Source organism: Watersipora subatra, chromosome 5 (assembly GCF_963576615.1).
Source record: "Watersipora subatra chromosome 5, tzWatSuba1.1, whole genome shotgun sequence".
NCBI lineage: Eukaryota > Metazoa > Bryozoa > Gymnolaemata > Cheilostomatida > Watersiporidae > Watersipora > Watersipora subatra.
In genome coordinates this window covers 42556699-42577782 of record NC_088712.1, presented here as the reverse complement: position 1 = coordinate 42577782, position 21084 = coordinate 42556699, and the positions used below count along the sequence as shown (strand labels likewise).

The 21084-nt window shown below is 36.3% G+C and overlaps 2 long non-coding RNA genes across 2 annotated transcripts; one reads left to right on the top strand and one right to left on the bottom strand.

The window, feature by feature from the left end:
• The first annotated feature begins 14071 nt into the window (after window positions 1–14071).
• Window positions 14072–14873, top strand: LOC137397639 (uncharacterized). Its single transcript, XR_010978711.1, has 3 exons — window positions 14072–14139; window positions 14391–14508; window positions 14781–14873. It is a non-coding gene; the product is annotated as an uncharacterized lncRNA (long non-coding RNA).
• Window positions 14874–20334: 5461 nt separating this feature from the next.
• Window positions 20335–20874, bottom strand: LOC137397033 (uncharacterized). Its single transcript, XR_010978703.1, has 3 exons — window positions 20796–20874; window positions 20550–20591; window positions 20335–20371 (listed from the first exon to the last, which is right to left on the bottom strand). It is a non-coding gene; the product is annotated as an uncharacterized lncRNA (long non-coding RNA).
• Window positions 20875–21084: the final 210 nt, after the last annotated feature.

Sequence of the window (21084 nt, the reverse complement as noted above, 5' to 3'; positions counted from 1 at the left end):
TTCGAGACTGATGCATTGTAGACTAGCTGTAAAACACATTGCATATTTCCATTGGTCTCTCCAACATTATCGATATATACAACTGCATACACTGTATGTGTATGCAGTCAGATCAGCACAAAAATTTCAGTAGATTGCATATTTGGAGTTGTTTTACAGTATGAAAGACCACTCTCAATAAAACTATTGCTTTTCGTAAATCTGTTCCCGAACACAGGTAATGCAGCTAGTGTAGTATAAACTTTGTGTTTTCGCTTGTTTGCTTTTATTAGATTAGTTTAGAGAATTCTGATCGAATGATATTAAAGTTTAAAAGTAGACTGGTGTATGCATTCTGCAAATGCATACACAAGTTTACACTCTTCAGGTACAATACATCGGTTACCTTGAATGTTGTTACTTTTCATGATGGGATAAATAACAGAGAAGATCAGTTTTAGTTTGTACTCAAGGTGGAAATAATTAGCAATGCAAATACACTTAGTTGAAATCTGACTATACCAGCCAGGCTTTTATGACTTTCTTATCTCTAGCTGGTGAATTTCCTACATAAAAAAAAAAACATGTACTAAAGTAGTCTGCACAGTTTCTTCAATAGCCTCAACCTCATCAACAACCATGTTAGCTTAACAACAAGCTCGTTTGAAAAAAAAAACAATAGTCAATGAATGTTGCAATGCATTGATAGTTTGATCAAATTGTAGAAACCTTCTTTATCTTGTGACAGAATCTATACCATCAATAGGTAAAATTCAAAAAAATGTATTCATAACTCTGGTAAAAAATGTTGCTAAATATAACAACTAATGAAAGCTATATCCTAAAAGTTTACATGCCTAGTACATGACATATTTAGTCACTAATAATTTTACTGCACCATAGTATCTGCAAGTGTACTAATAAAGAAGGTGGATATTTCTATTAGGGCGATACACAGTGAGTGTAGAGAAGGGATGCTCAACTGGTAGCAAATGTCAAAGACTAAACTACACATACTCCTTCATTGCTCTAAACAATGTGCACATGCACAGGTGTAGAAGTCTACCTTTTGAACGCCATCAGATCTGATATATCCAACTTGTTCATAAGCTGAGCATTGACAAAGTATTTGATAAACTATTTACTGGAGCTCTCCAATCGATCTTTTTATTGTAACCCCTGGATAGTGTGACTAGTAGGAAATATCAATGCGTACAAACCCTTACTTAGTGTTGTAAAAGGAATTTTGTTCAGCATTGATCTATTTCGTTGCTAAAAAGTTACTTGAGCTCAAAGAAGCTTCTTCAATACTACTGAATAGTGTGTTCCTACTAGATTAAACTTTTCATATACGTAAAAATCGCCTTATGATTTGAACTAACTTGACCAATGAAGAATAGCACCCATTCAAAAGTGATGAAGACTGATTAAATATGTACTCTTATATTAATACTTGTTATAGACCCTCTAAAAAATTTCAGAAAGCCTAACTTCATCAATGATGGAACGCAACATAGCTAATTTTTCATAATTCATGTAGCTACCAATATGCGCTTTGTACATGTGTTACTAAGCTTCACGGGTGATAAACTTTCCCCACTCGCCTGCAATTTTGCTATTAGCTCTTTTGAGCTGTTAGCTCATATGATATATGTAGCTCATCTTAAATTTCTCGTAAGTTGATCATTGCTACCCAATCTTCACAAGTATTATGTATAGAGAGCCTTATGAGTTATTTGTACTTTAAATATAATGGTACAAGCCCTTATCTACTCTATGCAACTATCATGCCTTCTATAGAGAGGATATATGAAAAAACAAATAATACTTAATAATTCAGACTAGCAGTAAGGTATACTGGCTGAAAGTTCAGATGTTCTGCATGATCATATAAGCTCTATAAATTCTGGTTCTCATCATATCACAGTAGTTCAGTGCCAATCACAAAATACTTCAGTAATCATCCGTGATAAGAATGTTCAGATTATCACAAACTCATTCCTTTTTCCATTAGCAAATTGTGATGGTATACTGTTTCTGTTATATTATGCAGTCATGGAAATGATGATATATTAGTTCTGTTGCATTGATCATAAGATAAAATAAACATTGAGCAATCTGCCAATGCAAGTCACTATCTTTAAAAAGATACATGTAGAATTGTTTTAGATGCTCATAAAATTATCAGGAAATTTTGACTGCTGCAATCTTTTTTGAAGAATCAGTGTTGCTTCGCAGAGGACATCAATTTAGGTTGCACAAAGTCAAGGAATAATTTCTAAACAGGCATTGGCGATATAGTGTAGACTGACATTCAGAAGTATATGAACATTGATGGCAGAGAAGCCTTGATGTTGACATCTACAGCTGAAGGATGTTGAAGGATAGGCAAAGTTTTAAACTTTTTGGTGCTTTAATTTAATACTGCATACCCTACAGTATCAGGTTTGAAAATTTTATGAGAACTTTGGTACCCTACATAACATCTTTATGGACCGTTTAAATTTGTAAAAATACATAAACACATTAGTTTTTGCCTTAAAAATTAATGTGTTTTCAGCTACAAAAAAGTTTAAATGTGCTTTTGTATTGAGGTGAACAGGTAACAGAAGTTTAGTGATATTAATTATAAATGACCTAACAAACTGGTTAGCTACAATATTGACTGTTAGCTAAACAATCAAAAGTTTATTTTGAGGAGTATAGAAGCAAAAAATAAAAATAAAGTATTCATGAAAAATTTATAGGACCCCTCTTATAACCGCAGAAGCAAATCGTCTAATTGTATTGATCAAGCCTTCTCATAGCTTTCTAGTATTAAACTACGATGGATATATCCACATTTCCTTGTCAATTTTTGGCGGCGCTAGTATAGGTGGACAATTATATATAACAGCTCACTTGTTGTAAAGCTGGCTAAAGCTATTGCTCCCATTGCTGTAAACATGAATATGCATGTAAGTGTGTCAACAATTATAAGTTAAAGTAGCAGTATACACATGCAAACCCTTTAAAATCTTTAAAATTTATTTCTAGCCTTGGACAAAATTCTGTAATAAAACCAAGCAACAATAAACCAAGAGATAGTGCACTCAGCCGTTTTCTGTTTGCTTTACACCATCAAATTCTGAGTATAGAAAAAATTAATGTATTATAGACTTTGGGTTTTGCTTGTTTTCAGCTGTTAAATTGGTTTGGATGACTCTGATAGAATGATATTAGAGCTAAAAAATTTACTGAGTTGACATCACACTGTCACCCACAGCATGAGAAATATTTTTTGTTATTGTTCAGAGGTTTACGTCTGAAATTAAGCAGCTGAATAGACTGGTCAAAGAAAACGGCAACCAAATTTCTAACACGAAGTATGAACATTAGGGATTAAGACAAATTTTACCCAATGTGGAAAATTGTTTTAAGAAGTTTTTATTGAAAAATAAAAGTTAATAGAATTGGAAATTTGGGATTTAACCATCTAGAGACAATCACAGATAAAATGGCTAAAGTTTGTAATAGTTCTTTAGGCTATTGCTTGCTAAAAGCATCAACCCACTAATATTCTTTATTTAGACACCAACTTCGCGCAAAAAGCAGAAAACATTGATTATATTATATTACAATGAATAATGATCAAACTCCATAATAATGTGTAGTGAGTTATATATGTATAAAAAACCTATAGATTTGGTGTAGCGTCATTGACTTTGTATTCCACAAATTACCAACTGCTGAAGAAGGTGAATTGATTTCTGAAGTTGTTGTAAACATATTTACTTTCTAGGTGGTCTGTTCACATTGTTTCAAGGTGTTCGAAAATTTTTTTACAGTCACTTTATTCCATTGTTGTAATGAGTAGCAAAGCTAAGACTGAAAAGAACCTCTATTCATAGTAATCGTTGACATCGCCTATGTAATCACTAAGCCTGTGTAATATTTCAATCCAACATTGTTATAATCAGGTGACTTGTCAATACTATTCACTTTGTTAGAGTTTTGAGGTCGAAATAGCAACTGCGCTCAACAAAGTATACTTTTATTATTATAATTAGATATATTATTTTGTAAATACATGTATTGTTATGGAAACTTTTACAGAAAACGTTTTTAAAATGTATGAGCGTTCCTTTCATAACCATTAACCTTTTTCTATCTAATTGTGAATTCCTTTTACTTTAATCCAACATTTTTGTGATCAAATATAACTATTTACCTTAAAATGAGCTTGTTTGCAATTACACCAACTGCTTATAACAAAGTAACTATTTAGTGCAACTTGTTACCAATTGATATGCACCTATCCTACCAATCATGATTGCAAAAAGACACTGCAGATATGCACTTTAGTAACAGGTCAACTTTTTTATTATATAAACGCCTTATCAACAACTAACTAAAGATTGTTCTCTTCTAGTCTGTAAACACAAGTGACTGTCCCACAAAACTATTGACTGCTGGTTGTAATTGCAAGGGTTCAGCATTGATAAACTATTGCAAGGCACAACATTTCCAAATTTTGCTATATAGGGGAAGATTAGCACAAGATTACCAACAAGGTTTGACAGCTCGTGTGAATTGAGATCTTTGCTTATTTTCTTTCACTTTCTGTAGATAATAGCTATTTTCTAAGTGACCTTAGCTTTAAATGAAAGCCTGGTCATGCAGTAAATGGTTACCGAAATAAAAAATGTAACAAATTTGCGGAAACAGTTAAATACAGCAAAGGTGTTCTTGTATGTCAACTGAAGAACTAGTAAATGTTACCTAGAACTACTGAGTTTTCCATTGTCCGCTCATTTAATCTTACATTGGCACTTGAGACGCTATGATAGTGTTCCATTTTTTTCTACACTGCAATTTATCAATAAATTTATACAACAAACATAATAATTAGCCGTAGAAAACTCTAACATACACTAAAGGCTCTATACCAGTGGTTCCCAACCCTTTATTTTCTTTTACCCCATTGCAAAATTTTTAAATACAAATTCTCCCTTGAAAAATGTGCAATGTGAACCTTTTACTATATTGTATTTACTGAAAGGGCTGCACAGGTACATACATGTAGGTCAGCAACATACATACATGTATTTATTTGTTAAATAACTCAAAATAGCATATGTAGTAATAAATCATGTCAACATTATTGTTATTCCGGTACACTCAACAGGTGTGGGGTGAGATTATGAATTTTAATGAGACGGCTGTTGCTGATGCCTCTGTGCAAGTTTGCACAAATCAGGCTTTGCTTTTGATAATGCACATCTCAAGTTGCTCTCAAGGTCAAGACAATTTCTTTTCTCAGTTTTGAGATGCAGCATTGATGAAAATCCTACTTCACATAGGTAAGTAGAGCTAAATGGCATCATAATCTGTATTGCCTTTTCAGCAATGAGTGGATAAAGGTTTCTTGCTGAGAGCCAAATCTGGTCAATAAACGTTGATCTGAAATCATATTTCAGTGCAGAATTGTTAACCAACTCAATAAACTCTTCTTGTAGCTTCTCTGGGATTTCTTAAACAGCGCATTGAAATGAATTTTGTGTGATGTTGATCATCTTCTTTTTTCTGAAGGCGCCTCAGGGAAGTAGCGTCCAAATTCTGTTATGAGATCAGACAAGTGTTCAGTAATGGTTGCCACTAGACTACCAGGAGCAAGTTTGTCTTCCAAGAAATTAGTGAGTATGAAATTAGTTCCCAGCGCAGGTTCGTGTATGCCACAGTACAAGCTTTGCTTTGAAAGCATCAATGCTGTCATGAAAAGCAAGGACATGATGGTAGCTCCATTGTAATTTCAAGTTCAACTTGTTTAGTGAGGCAAATAAATAAAGGAAATAGTTATCAGTTTTCATGGCTGCCAAAAGTTCATGCTGACCTTTACTTTCAAGAAATTTCATAACCTCAGATCGTAGCTCAAAGAGCCTGCCTAACATGTTTCCCTTGGACAACCACCTTACTTCAGCATGAAATAAAAAAGTTGTAAACACGACATCGCAAGAACATAGTGCTGAGAACAATGTGGTATTTAGTGCTGACGCTTTGATGTAATTCACAACTTTTATGTTCACATCCAAGTTCAACTTCAACGCTTGTAGAAGAGTTTTTGATGCCAATGATTCACGGTGAATGAAGCAATGCACTCCTTCTATATCAGGGTTCTTCAGCTTGATCTTTTTTACAAAGCCTGATCTACATCCTTACATAGCAAGTGCTTCATCAGTGCATACACTTATTAGCTTCTACCAACCTAACTTGGTATTTTCAAGGAAATTTCTACTACTTTCAACACATCTCTTGCCGTAGTTGTTCTAAGCAAGGGCTGATAAAACAGAAATTCTTCTTCAATGAATGTGTCATGCACATATCTACCATATAGCAATAGCTGGGAAAGACTGGCAACATCAGTCGACTCATCAAGTTGTATGGCCCAAAATGAGTATGCTTTAATCTTAGCAACTACTTTCTCCTCAATATCGGCTGCAATGTCATCAATGTGTCGCTTAACAGTGTTGTTAGATAGTGGGAGGTTTGAAACTTTTGCTCAGCTGATTTTCCAAGTACCATTGATGTGCAGTCTAACATACATGGCTTGATCAGGGGGCCATGTATTGTGATACAGGGGATATTGTATGTGGCTTTTTACACTGAGCAATACAGTAGGAAACAGTGTATGAAGCTTTAATAAGTGCACTACTATGAGCATGAATATTTCCACTTGCATCAAGTCGACTTCGCTTTACTTGCCGCTCATTGGACTGAAAGTAATCTCGGTCATTCTCAGCTAGTGTGAAGTGAATTTTTTTGCGAGTGTTGCTGTAACTCAATGGGTTTCATGGAGTCATTTGAGAAAGTTTTCAGGCATATCACACATTGCGGAAGCTGAAGACCGTTTTTCGTAAGATACGAAAACCCATAATCCAAGTAACTCTCAGTGTATGGTTGTTTCTTTGCCTTTGACACCTTGCACTAATTAACAGTTGTAAAAATAAAGCGGCAGCTAAAAAATATTATAAACGACCTATTATCTGTTTGTACAATAATAATATTATGTGACTGTATTAATATTTTTTATTTGATCTACTACTATAGATGCATGATTATGTGACTTCTTTGCAGAAAAGCAAGTAAGACATAGCATGAGTGATAATAGGAAACAATAATGTGATAATATATGTATTTATACTTGTACAAAGAATCCTACCAGATTTTTTTCTTTCACATGTGATGCAGTAGTTGATAAGTGAATGTGTCCTTGTGTCAAATACATGTGCACTGTGAGCAGCACAACGTCAAACTAAGCCTTAGTTTGACCTTCATTAATAAGGTCATTAATTAAGGTCATGCTTACTTATTGGATTTTTTCCAAATTGTTGGCAAAGATTATTACATGCGCAGTACATGCAGACTGTATTTCAATGAATTTTACAGTAGAAGGCACTTGGTCTACCCTAGCCAGAATAAACATGTAATAAAAGAGGAAAGAGAACAGAAAGCACCTCTAGGAATTCGTTAAGGCTTAAAAGTGCGTTCGGCAAACCCGAAATTATAAAAACTAAAATTCCCCCTTTAAAATGCCAAAGTCCTTCCTGGGGGAATTCCCCCCAAGTTGGGAACCACTGATCTATACTGTTATTTATCTTATTAACAGATATAAACGCAAGACCCTACTTACTAGTACTAGACCACCCTGCAATTGCATAAACAAGCACCACATGTGTCAAGTACAATGTATTTGTTTTTTTGAATGTTTGTTATTTTTATGATGACACTAGATGTATGGTCGGGTTTGCGCAGGGAAGAAAATCAGTTTTTGCCCAGAAAAATCAGCATTAGTTGCTAGATTTAGTTGCAGCTGGCTAAGTTTCTTTACCCAATGGAGTAACTTGAGCTAGTCAAAAATTTTAATAATTAACAACTGTGTCTAAAGATGTCTAAACCCAGCTTGCTTACATGTATATTGATTGATTGCTTATGGCCATTATTGTAAGCATCGAGCAATCATTCAGGTGTGCTTACTGTAACTTATGTTAGTAACTCCAGCTATTGTAAATTCTTACTATTATAAGAAGCTTTTCCAAAGATGTTTGAGTCAGCTAATGAGCTAAGCTTATAATTGCTGATTGCCTATAAACATCACGCGTAACCCAAGGCTTGCTAGTAATAACCAATAGCAAGCCGCATAAGTGTGCACATGTTGTTGTAACTGTGACGCATAAGTGTATGTAGTATTGTCCCATAGTAACAAAAGGACAGCCTAGTGTACTAAATAACATGCTTGCCTTCAGAGTTGGCTAAAACTGGACAAAAGACCGGAAAAAAGATGATAAACTAACACTGAGCTTTATATATAGATAAATGATTGAAGAAAAGCAGCTTTAGTTTCACTCAAACTGAAAATGTCTAGCAATGCAAATATAATTATTTGATTCCCTGACTTTCACAGCCAGGTTTATTTATGACCCTCTAACTGGCTGCTTGCACATCTTCTATGTTAGAAAAAAAACATTTACCAAATTGTTTGTGCAAACCTATCATTAAACTACAGCTTATCAGCTGTTATGTTAGCCTAAAAATTCATGAAAATTCCATGGTCATTGTGTAGTTCATTGTAGGGTTGTTCTGATAATGGTAGTAACATTATTTTTCTTAAAGTAGTATCTACAACATCCCAAGGCAGGGTTCAAAAGTTCATATTTAGTTCATCTTGAGGTTGATTCTTAATCTGGCAACGGCTGAAAACGTATATCTTCATGGCGCACAGCATTAAAGGCACCCTATTCATTAACTTGCCTACTACAGTACAATGTCTGCAAATTTGGTAGTAAAGAAGGTGGATTGGTCAATTGAGATATACATGATATATAGTATTGATAAGGTAGACTGGTTAAGATGATGAAATATGAAATACACATGCACCCCGTTGTTGTAAATAACTGCACACAAATATATGTAGAAGCCTACCTTTTAAGAGCCATCAGAGCTGATGCGTTAGGCTTGCTATTGAACTGAGTAGTGACAAGGTAATGACTGACTAGTGCTGCAAACCTATGATAAATGCTTGTTTTTCAGACCCTGGAAAATGTGACTAGTGGGAAATACCAATACGTTCAAGTCTTGTTATGCATTGCAAAGGGAAACTGCTTCAAAATAGTGCCTTTCACTGCCAAACTAAACACACAACTCTAATGCTCCAAGCAATGTGTGCGTGCGTGCGTGCGTGTGTGTGTGAATACGCTTTCAATTCTACCTTTTAAGAGCCATTAGAGTTTATGTGTTTGAGCCAGCCCATACCGCAGTTCATACGCTCAAAACGGTCGATAGACGCGTGTAGCTTATCCACGAAATCGGTCGTGCTTCAAGGTCGCCTGATCTCGTCGATGGGCGTTCTACGACGCATACGGTCGAATTGTCCCTAACGATTCTGCACCCAATGAAAAGTTGCATTTTATCTCTATATCTATGCTGAGCCGTAGATTTTTTTGTTAGGTGCGCTGTTGTATTCGGACAGCACCGCTTGCGAAGGGATAAATACATGTATTTATTATTTTGCTTGACAATTCTTCAGCACTAATAACTTGAACACAACGCTTCGCAACACTACTAAACTACTAAGTCCCATAGATTTTTGCTCATGGAAACGCTCAAAGAACTTGTGGAGTCTGGTCGTGTCAGGAGAAACAGAATGAGAAAAGGTCTGTACTTTACCATTCGTTATATTTGACTATAAACCATTATTTTTTTGTTATTATTTACTAAAATTAATATATTCAATATCATAAATAATTATTTATGTAGTTAAAGTTGGTTTATTCAATCTTGACTTATGATAATGGATGGGGTTGTATTTGGTAACCTTTGGTGAATGATTTTCTGGCTCCGTAAAAGAGCTAGTATAACAAAATGCCACGACGAAAATGAAATTCTTTCTCTGAGTGACAGGCGAGACAGTCTGGATACCCTATTTCTGAGCAAAATTGAAGCGGGTCTCTATAACATACAATTAAATAAATTCATTAAATTTGCACTTGTGACACATGACACTAGAAGTAAGATATTAAGCCACCAACACCGAACAAATGTTTGGCGATTTAGCTTTTACAATCGCATTAAAAACCAAGTTAAAATATATTTTCCGCCCACAGACAATCAGACTAATAATACTCACTGATATGCACAAATACTCATATATATCATTTATATCACCTTTGGCCTTAGACAATCGGACTGTTGATACATAAATACTCGTATATATAGTTTTTACCACTTTATAACCCTCATTTTATGCCAAAAACTATACTTTGATTCACTTTACTCAGAGCCCAGTTAATACACGGTGATACAGGTTAATATACCCTACATGCCTTGAACTGGCGTACAGGATCAATTGGAAAGTAAGTAATGAGACACTACACGTCGGTTCAGCAAGGCCCAGTGCTGGCTTTACATTTTTTGAGCATTTATCATGAACTACCACACTGTCAAAAAGTTTGACAGTGATGCAGTTTTATTAATATGCCATGTGTAGCGTAATTATGGGTATCATGATTCTTGCCTAGTTGTTAACATGCATTGTATGTTTCAAGAGAAGAGGCAGAGTAAGAGCAAAAAAAAAGCCCAGGAGAGTCTCCATAAATTGAAGAATGCAATTGACAACAGTAGAATAGCAGCAACCACTTTTACAGGTGAGAGCCGGAGCAAAGGAAATACTATTATTAAATCAATGTGCTGTGTGTGCTTTCTATTCTTGTTTGTATTTTTTTAATTACCAATATTGATTTTCATATTATAGATATGTCAGCTTGTGATATGGAAATTGGTGATGGCAGTGGAGGTGATGTCATAACAAACACAGGCTGCATAGGTAATAAAGACCCAGCACACCTACCACAGGGATTTTCAGAATCAAGTGAATCGATTGGTTGCAGGCTTAATTAACCATACCCTTATACCCATTTAGCAAAACTTATACAAGGTGGCTGTGCCAATGAATCATTGCACTCACATGATGATAGGACTGGTCAAGGTCTATCAAATCAAGTGCTGCCTACTGCTCAAATAGAATATCTTGAAACCTACATGTGGTCTCTAGAAAAGACTTGGTATGGACAGTTTTGGTCTATAGCCAATGAAGCTGGCTAGGTTTTGTGGCATTTGTGCATGGCTGGCTGTTTGTATTGCCAAAAAATCTTAGACCTAAGGTCATTTGACTGAACAAGCTTAAATCTACCGCTATAATGAGTCTGCTGCAATCTGATTGGTCCTTTTACATATCTGGGAGGTTGTGAAATGAATATTTGTTTCCTCATACATCTTATAATTTATTAATATTCATGTTTAACTATCACACTGGTTGTACTATCTAATGTGTTATTGTAGATGAAACTATTTTGACCAGACTGAAGTCATTCAGACACCGTAAGAAATCTTACATCCAGACCCAGAAAGGGAATTGGGATCTTCATCGAGAGGAGATTGGGAGATTGTTTGCAGATGGAATGAGAGTGCGAAAAATGAGAGTTGGTGAGCATCCCCGTGTTATTCCGTTATCTGAGATGATCAAGAATATGTCGAATATATATATATATATATATATCACAAATTCAGAAGATAATAAAAGGCGATTATGTTTCTCATTTTTTATATAATTTTACAGATGATCGTCAGTCTGCCATTCATCAGGTTTGCCCAGACTGCAATGGAACCGTGTTCTGTCCACCTGGTAGATATGAGATGGTTAGAATTATTTCTTTTGAAGGTATGTTTTCAACTGAATTGATCAGTTATACTAGCAAAGGTTAGCTTTACGAGCACTAGGTTAGCTCTATTAGTATAGGCTACCCTAGGTTACCTGTACTAACATAGGCTACTCTAGGTTAGATGTACTAGTATAGGCTACCCTGTGTTACTTGTACTAACATAGGCTACTCTAGGTTACCTGTACTAACATGGGCTACACTAGGTCACCTATATTAGTATAGGCTACCCTAGGTTACCTGTACTAGAATAGGCTACTCTAGGTTAGATGTACTAGTATAGGCTACTCCGGGTTACTTGTACTAACATAGGCTACCCTAGTTAGCTGTACTAGAATAGGCTAATGTTTTTTGTGTTTGTAAAAACTGAACTAATCTTTCAGGGATGGTCAGCCAAAAAATAGACGTTATGGTCTGTGAAGCCTGTTCGTGGTCTTCTTGGCGGGAGCCTCAACAGCTGGTCCAGTATGGACTTTGGCCTGTTGACGTTGAGGGAAGAGCCTACTTCAACTTTAGTTTTCTTCTAAGTGCTTCAATCCTGCAGCACTTCTCACCATCTCTAAGCCTTAAAAGTTTGTTAGATTCCGTCAGCTTTATCTCATCCTTGGATGGCGAGGTATTACATCTGATCGTTATGTTCACAGTGGATGTTAGTGATATCATCATTATATAACGTGTAGAGTGTCGAGCTATATAGTCAGCCAACTTGCGCAATGCTGCATTTGTCATCAAGCAAAGATCCAATTAGCAGAAAAACTAGACACAGAGTCTTTTGTGACATTTCTTTGACTTTTCCATTAGATTTGAAAGGTGTTGTGTTGTTATTTAGAGTTTCATGCTCAAACAAGATGTTTTTAACTATTCAATGTTGGAATGGAGGATTCAAGAGACAGACTATTTATCTAAAGTTACCGGTGGTAGTTTGTTCAGTTGCCCTGCATGTTTGGACGAGCCCCATGCGATTCACATTGACGGGAATGCAAAACTATTTCACTATAGAGCTGCCGGCAGGTATGATATCTAATGAAAAAACCATATATCAGATTTTTGCATTTTCTGTGTTTACAGATAGTAACAATTTAATATGAGTTAATTTCATTTTGGGACAGTGGGTTCTGCCTATCATCAAATCTTCAAATTACTAAGCATTAGCTCCATTCAGCAAATAAAATGTTTGGGCGCACCCAACGCTTTTAATATGATGTTGTGTGTTTAAAGTTTTGGTGTGCAACTATATTATTCGCATTTTATTACTAGATTTCCCAAGTGGGACTATTGTGTAGTAATTCAAAGAGGAAGCCTTTGTTTATTCATTTTTTAATTTGATTCTTGTCATTGATCTTAGAATTTCATCAGGAATTGAGGAGCCAAGTGAGTTTTTTGTTTCTACTAGTGACGTTGAAGAGCAGGTCACGCGTACAAAGAACAGCAAACACAATTCGGTCAGTTTAAGGTCGTCAAAACTATCTAGCAACCTCATTAGTCTTAATCACAGCCAAGTTTTTAAACCCTGTTGATTAAAAACCATCCAATCACAATTCAGTGTAATGCATTTCTGAAATCTCATACCTTATGAAGACCCAGAATAGGTACTCATAGGTATAGCAGAATCAAGTGAATTGTTTGGTTGCAGGCCAAATAAACCCCATACAGCCAGGTGGCTGTACCATTGAATAACCAATCAGTGCACTGAATTGATAGTGCTGCCATCCACCCAAGTAAAAAAAATCTTAGTAAGTTTGATGGGTCAAATTTAGAATATTTTAAAAGCTATATGGAATATCTTGAAAAGATAACTGCTGGGAAGTCCTGGTCTATAGCCAATGAACCTGGCCAATTGTGGTTGTCTTTATATACCTCAATTACCTAGATCGTTATTACAGGTCTCCAATAGATGTGGTGAAACGGTGTGGAAGGCTGCGTCTGCCAAAGGAAAAGCATTCTCCAAAAAGGATGTGACTGGTTGTTTGCTAGCCACATGCCGCCACTGTTTCCTGTTGAAGGGATTGGATATGACTAGGGGAGAGATATACGCATATCCATACACTATGCAGGTATTGTTGGTTGTCCATAATACCTCATCATCGGTCCAGTCAACCTTTTTTATTGTCACAGAAAAAATTCACAAATCTCCCCAAAACCTACAACTTCTTTTCTGGCAACAGGAATGTCTGTCTACTTATTACAATGGTCTTTCTATTGCAGAAATCTTAAATAGTTTTTGCTACGATGCTCCCTCCATAAAGCTAATGTATTATGTTTTTAGAGAGAATTTCAAGGTGCAAAATTCATTGCCCTTGATACAATGTGCAGATACTGGCCTTGGCTAGAGCGACTTGAGAGGCTACCACAGCAGCAACGCCCGTTCCTTAGTATCATGCACGCCAAAGCTCACCGTTGGAGTTGTCAGGTATCTGTCTAATCAATAAAGCTCACCGTTGTACTTGTCAGGTATCTCTCTAGTGAATAAAGCTCACCGTTGGAGTTGTCAGTAATCTGTCTAATGAATAAAGCTCACCATTGGAGTTGTCAGTAATCTGTCTAATGAAAAAAGCTCACCGTTGGAGTTGTCAGCAATCTCTCTAATGAATATAGTAATCGTTCATCTACTTTAGTTTTACGTTTCGTATTACCAAAATTTTTTTTTTTTGCTTTTTTCAGATGAAATGGAGTGGAAGAGTCACTGTAGGAACAGGATTAAGTACTGGGGAGACTACAGAACTTGTTAATAGCTACATGTCCCGATTGGGAAAAGTAACAAGACACATGACATCAGATGGTGAGTTTATTCAGTGAGCACTATTTTATATATTGTCAAGAGAAGTATTTTTTAGGCCTTAACTATTGGGTAAGCTAATAACTTAACCCGATAGTTAAAACCTATCGGGTAAGTTATTAGCCTTGCATTTGACAATGTTAAATGTATTGTTCCACTGTGATATGTTTTATAACTTGGTTAATGACAATACACATTGGTGACTTTGGCGCCTATTGTGCCTAAGTGCCAACTTGTCAATGGTATGACTTCCCAATTTATTCTCTTGTTTCAAGGTAGACGGAGACGCTTGGAGCAAGGGGCAGCTTTTTGGAATCTCCGAAAGTTTGTCAATCTGCCCAAACAGATATTTACATCTCTTTCCAAAGTATGTAGAAACAGCAATCATAGGATGAAATCGTACTGTTACCCAGGTTCAATTTGTTTAAACTATTGACAAAAAGCCAAGCTTTCTCAATAAATAATTGGCTTTATTGCAGTTATACAACAAGTGAAGAATTATAGTGCCGAGTACGTCTCGTTTTAGGCAAAGAAACAACTACCCATTCTAGAGGCACAAGTGGATGCACACTGCCACTCATTTGGGTTAACTTTAGCTGAACTTGAGGCCAGAGCAATCCTTGTTGCCAAGCCGCCGCCAAGTGAGTTTTTTACTTATACTATTTCCGCATGCTTAGAGAATAAATGATTGTTTTTCTGTGTCAACTAGCAGTGGATGATTTGTATTTCATGATAATGCTCATGATAATATGAGTATGAATAATATGAGGCCCTGATGCAAAGATGACGTTTCACGTTTCATGGTAAAAGATGCTCATTGTAGTTTATAGTAACAACTAGCTGTGCCTCCCGCGTTGCCCGGGTATTAAAAATCAGCTTATAAACAATGAGGAGTGATGAGAGTTGCCTGCCACTTAGCCTGTCTTGACAAACTTTTGTTTTTGCGTAGTTGTCCCCCGTCGAGCGGGCGAGCAACACAACAGCTTGTCACAAGACGTACTGCACCTGATGCATCAGCTGCACTTATATGGAGTTATTCTCTTCCGTCTATGCGGCTTGGTGGCAATGTTATGTCGGTCGCTCCATTGGTAATCATAACTGATTTCGCGCAAAAATTTATGTAGAAAGAAATAAGATTATAACGCTTAACTAGCGACCAATCTCTGCGATAAACTTTAGTGGAACTTGAGAACTTAGGCAACAACAGCGACTAGACATGTCATTATTTGTGCGCTCAGTCAGTTTAATTTATATTTTTGTATCAGTCAGTTTTATTTGTTCTTATGGATTTTATTTTCAATTTATTTTATTCTTAAATTCTACTAAAGTTTACAACAGAGTTGTAAACTCTGTTGTAAACAGTTGTAAACAACTGTTGGTTGTTTACAACAGAGTTGTAAACAACCAACAGTCTTTGGTTAAACGTTGTAATCTTATTTCTTTCTACATAATTTTTTGCGCGAAATCGGTGATGATTACCAATGGAGCGACCGACATAACATTGCCACCAAGCCGCATAGACGGAAGAGAACAATTCCCTATAAGTTCAGCTGATGCATCAGGTGCAGTACGTCTTTTGACAAGCTGTTTTGTTGCTCGCCCGCTCGACGGGGGACAACCCTACAAAAAAACATTTTGTCAAGACAGGCTACCTGCCACTTTGCTATTAGCCTGGCACACTGCCACTGGAAAATTCCATTAAGCTTGCTAATAAGCATTAGGCTTCTAATGACGTACGCCATGATGTTGCGTCAGCATTGTCCAGCTGTAGCTATTTTAATAATACACTAGCAATTTTAATAGTAGCTATAGCCGGAATGACACACATACATACTTGAGAAATATACATATAGATGTATGATTAGAATGTTGTGATTGATATATTGTATTATTTTTCAGAACCAGATAACATACAAGGTGTCTTAGAAGACCTCAGAGTCAATATCCTGCGGCAAGAAGATGTTCTTAAGAAATCAGGTAGGTTTGTCAGGTGATCTCTCTGAAAAAAAATCAAAGGTAAAATTTTTCTATGTATTGTGTTATCGAGAATGTAATTGCTGTTTATATTAACATAGAGTGGAAAAATTGCACAGAAGTTGAGATCGCGTCTGCGTGCAAACCATTGCAGCTACAAGAAAAAGGCTTTAGAGTACAGCAACCTTCATCCAGAAACGACAACAGAAGAGCTGCAAAGCTGTTTGAAGTCAGGGTTATTCCCATGGGCAGTTGTCCGTGGAGGTAAGTTTTTTCATGAAATATCAATTCCCCGCAACAAATCTAGACATTCCTTGTTCAACTTTTACACATGAAAACCCTATATTAGCAAGCCATGCTGATGTCACTTTTTGATGTTTCAGATATAACCTTCTCACAGGATGTTCTTAAGGCAGTGGAGAGCTATCAATTGTGGCAGAGAACTCTAGAAGAAATCTCTATTCTAGATCAGGAAAGTCATACAATGATAAGAACAATAGGTGAGTTTCTTATCCGTGTTTGTAGATGCTTAATATACATGATATAGTATCAATAGTGATGTCTCAGTTGTTTTTAACAGGTCCATTCTATAACAAATTGTCTACAACATAACGTTGAAACATAAGATACTTTTTTAAGTATTTAGTTGAATTCTGAGTTCAGATTTCTGGCTAATTTGGTCCTCTTCATTTTCAGTCCAGCAACTTGATACATGCAATGGAGAAGAGGCCATATTTCTTCAAAACATGGTCGAAAAATCCTCTGTTTTCTTCTCTGAGGAAGTTGAGGCACGTACTATTAAATTGGGGAAGAACAGTATCGCAATAGTGATTAAGCTTTTGCCAATCACTGTTTGCCAGTCAGCAACAACATTTCATATAGCAGAAAATGACAGATTTTAAAAACATCCAGTATTATTTGATGCCATGACCGATGATTTACCTGGATGGATCGAGAAAACTCAACCTGTCTATTTCATTCATTGAATTATTCTATTGTTAGGATATGCAGCTAGCCGTATCACTATGCCAGGACTTAGATGTATCTGATGATGACAAGGACGACGATGACTCTGATGGAAGTTTTTATGGGGATTGAAATGCCATGATTTACATGCATGCTGATCTACTTTCTGTATTACTTTCCATGCTGATCCTCACAAAACAATATTATAATAAAGTATGTTAATTTATTTCTCAATAATAAACGAAATGTCTTTTGTATAACCTTTAGTATATGTGACCCCGGCCGTCAGAATGTACAATCGTGTTTTCCAGAATGTACAATCGTGTAATTCCATTGTTCACAATAGCGCGCTAAGCGTGCTTCACGCTATTATATGACTCACCCTCACTATTTTAGTAAACAGTGGTTTACAGTGCATTCAACCCTGCTCTTTCACATGGTATTGTTTATTTTTGTGTTTGACCAATCATAAAGCCAGAATTGCCATTTAACTATACCCAGTGTCGTATGGTTTCACAGAGTCCGGCGACCAACAGAAGCGCATACGGGAGGGAGCTCGATTCCAAACAAACAGGCCACGCCTACTATTTTTATGTAAGTTATAATGGAGAAGCCTTAACATTAATCAACAAAAACTGCTCCCATTAGCAGTCGCTTTGAAATTGATAGTTGTATTATACACCATTTGAAAAAGGACAAAATTTCCTACAAGAAACTACAAATTTTCTTTTGTAATAAAGTAAATGCAAAAGAGTGAGATGTTGAGAGCGAGGTAAGAATATTCCATTAGAGATCAGCATGTCGATCGGGTTTGTTTGGAATCAATCGTTTTTGTTTCCGGCTTTTGGTCACAGGACTCTGTGAAACTATGTATACGGCTCTGACTTTACCCATATCGGTGGTTGCTATGGAATTTTTCATAACCCAGGATCATAAATGTAGGCTCTAACTGCGGGTGAGCGCATGTATGTGGCCATTTCCTCTTTTAATGCTTCAGGCCAGAACAAAATAAACAATCGCAAAATTACGGCTTGTTGATGCTAGATGAGTATTTCTACTTAGAATCTGAGTCAGCTGTCTCAGATCATAGTGAAAGCGATGATGAGAATTGTGATAATAGGGCAACCTTAGAAATACAGCTGCTCACGCAATATGTGGCTGCTAACGATAATGCGAATTAATTAAATCAAATTACAGAGAAAGTTTGTTTGAGATTTCTAGAGGGCTCCCAGGTGTTACTTCTGCAACAAAATAAAATTGAGATGATTATTAGTGTGATCAGCTGGTGGGTTTCAAGATGCCACATGTTTCCGCTCTTAACATAAGGTCATTGTGCTTTGTTGCAGCAATGACTAAATAAATAAATGACAACTCAATACAGCATCAATTGCTCTATTGTTGATAATCCTGATTTGTGTATACTCTGCTAAATTGTTATTTTCATCATATTGACTGGCTAAAGCTGAGTCATGACTAAAAGCATGGATTTTAGTCACGACTCAGCCCATGAATATTCGCCGCTAATAGACATTCGGCTGATGCGACTTACTGTGATGAATAATGTTTCCACTTGACCAGGTACAGTGTTTCACCATTCTTGTCCTGAAAAAGATTCAGAAACAAATTATGAGAATCGAAAAGTGAAAGAGAGAGGAGGGGAGGGGCAGAAAATCTATGTCAAACATATTGTAACATGTGGTAGTGAATGTAGTGAATGTAGTCCACGCATGACCAGAGGTTGAAACTTTTTGAACACAAAATATCAATTTGCATTCCAAATATGTGTCAAGTTGTCTTTTCTCGACAGTAACATTACCCATTGCTGACAGAAAAAATTGATCAAATTTGCACCTATCTAATAAAACAGTGCCATAAGATATTGAACATCATTTAAAAATAATACACATAGATTACCGAGTACACCATTTCAGATATCTGTAATGATCATACCCAGTTAATTAACCAATTTAGTCCTTTTAGGCAATTTTTGCCAAAGGATAAATCCCCAGGATTATAGATGTTTATTGGCATGAGAAGACAAAAAATTACCATGATTTGGACCTTGGTATACTCCAATGTGTACTCTAAAACACTGCAAAAGTGCCTTTGACTGTTCATCAACTTACCAACTTTTCACTCAATATCTCTTCAGCATCTGAGTCAGAATTGTTTGGGTTAATATATTCTGCTGGAGTAGTATTTCCTATACAACAAAGAAAAACCATATCTTTGGTGAAAAAAGACGCAATGATTGAGCTGCTAGCAACCAGTGCATATCACAGCATGTTAGCGCAACAAGTAATTTGTACAAGCGAAAAGCCCATCTCGAATCAGACCTGGAATCAACCATGGTTAGCTGAAGAAAGCAAATTATTTGATCATTTACTGCCACCCTGTGGGCTGTTGGCATGTCGTGATTATGACAAAGCTGCTAGTGAGTGAGGCAAACGCAAGCTGTGTTGTGGTTATTTGGCTGCCAATTAACATACAAACATGTCAAATTATGACATGTTAAACAAAATGGTAACAAAATCATGACACCAGGTTGTTATAACTGATAGTATTGCAGGGTTGTTTTGTGAATTCCACTATAGGCAAAAAAGACACCACCCATGGGCAGCAAAAACTCTTTTTATTTTTTTCTTTCCTTTCCCTCCCACCTCTCCTCACAAGAAGAGTGGTGAGGGAAGGAAAGAAGAGAATAACAAGAGTTTTTGCTGCCTATGCACCACACGGAAATTTTTTTTTACCTGCATAGCAGCCATCCTCTCTAAGAGAAAATAAAATAGCAAAATAGTCAATTTCATCATGGTCATATAGCATTACTGTACAATTGATAAGAGATTCAACACAACGACAATGAAAAATGAAACAGCATTTTCTACTTACTAGAGCGCTGCTTATTCGGCCTTTTTCTCTGCTTACACTGGAAAATAACAGTACTGAGGTCAATGGCATTCAGAAACTATGGGTACTTTAAATTTGAGTAAAGGTCAATTGCAAAGTAAATATCTCATGGCGTAGACAAACATATCAGCAATGAAATTGCTTGACTGAGGTTCAACAAAATTAGACAGTGAGAAATGAGCTATGGCTTTACTTACTTTGTGTGTCTGTGTGTGCCATGCTTTGTCAGCACACCTTTTCTACAACAAACGATATTGAACATTTCATTGCTGGGTCTGTATTAGTTTTTCTGAACTGTTTGTCTATCTTATATGTCATAATTTGTATGAAGAAAGATGACCAAACAATGGGAAGCAATTCATATGCATTGTTTCTCTAAAGATCTTGTATTATTTAAAATTTTGGTTTCTTTTGGGACAAAATATTAGGAATACTATACTTACAGCCTTTGTAGGTGTTGGTGTGGTTGAGGAAGTAGTAGTAGTAGCTGATCTGGGAGCAGAGGTAGAAGGTAATGTGGGAACAGATGTAGAAGGTAATGTGGGAACAGATGTAGAAGGTAATGTGGGAGCAGATGTAGAAGGTAATGTGGGAGCAGATGTGGAAGGTAATGTGGGAACATATGTAGAAGGTAATGTGGGAGCAGATGTAGAAGGTAATGTGGGAGCAGATGTGGAAGGTAATGTGGGAACAGATGTAGAAGGTAATGTGGGAGCAGATGTAGAAGGTAAT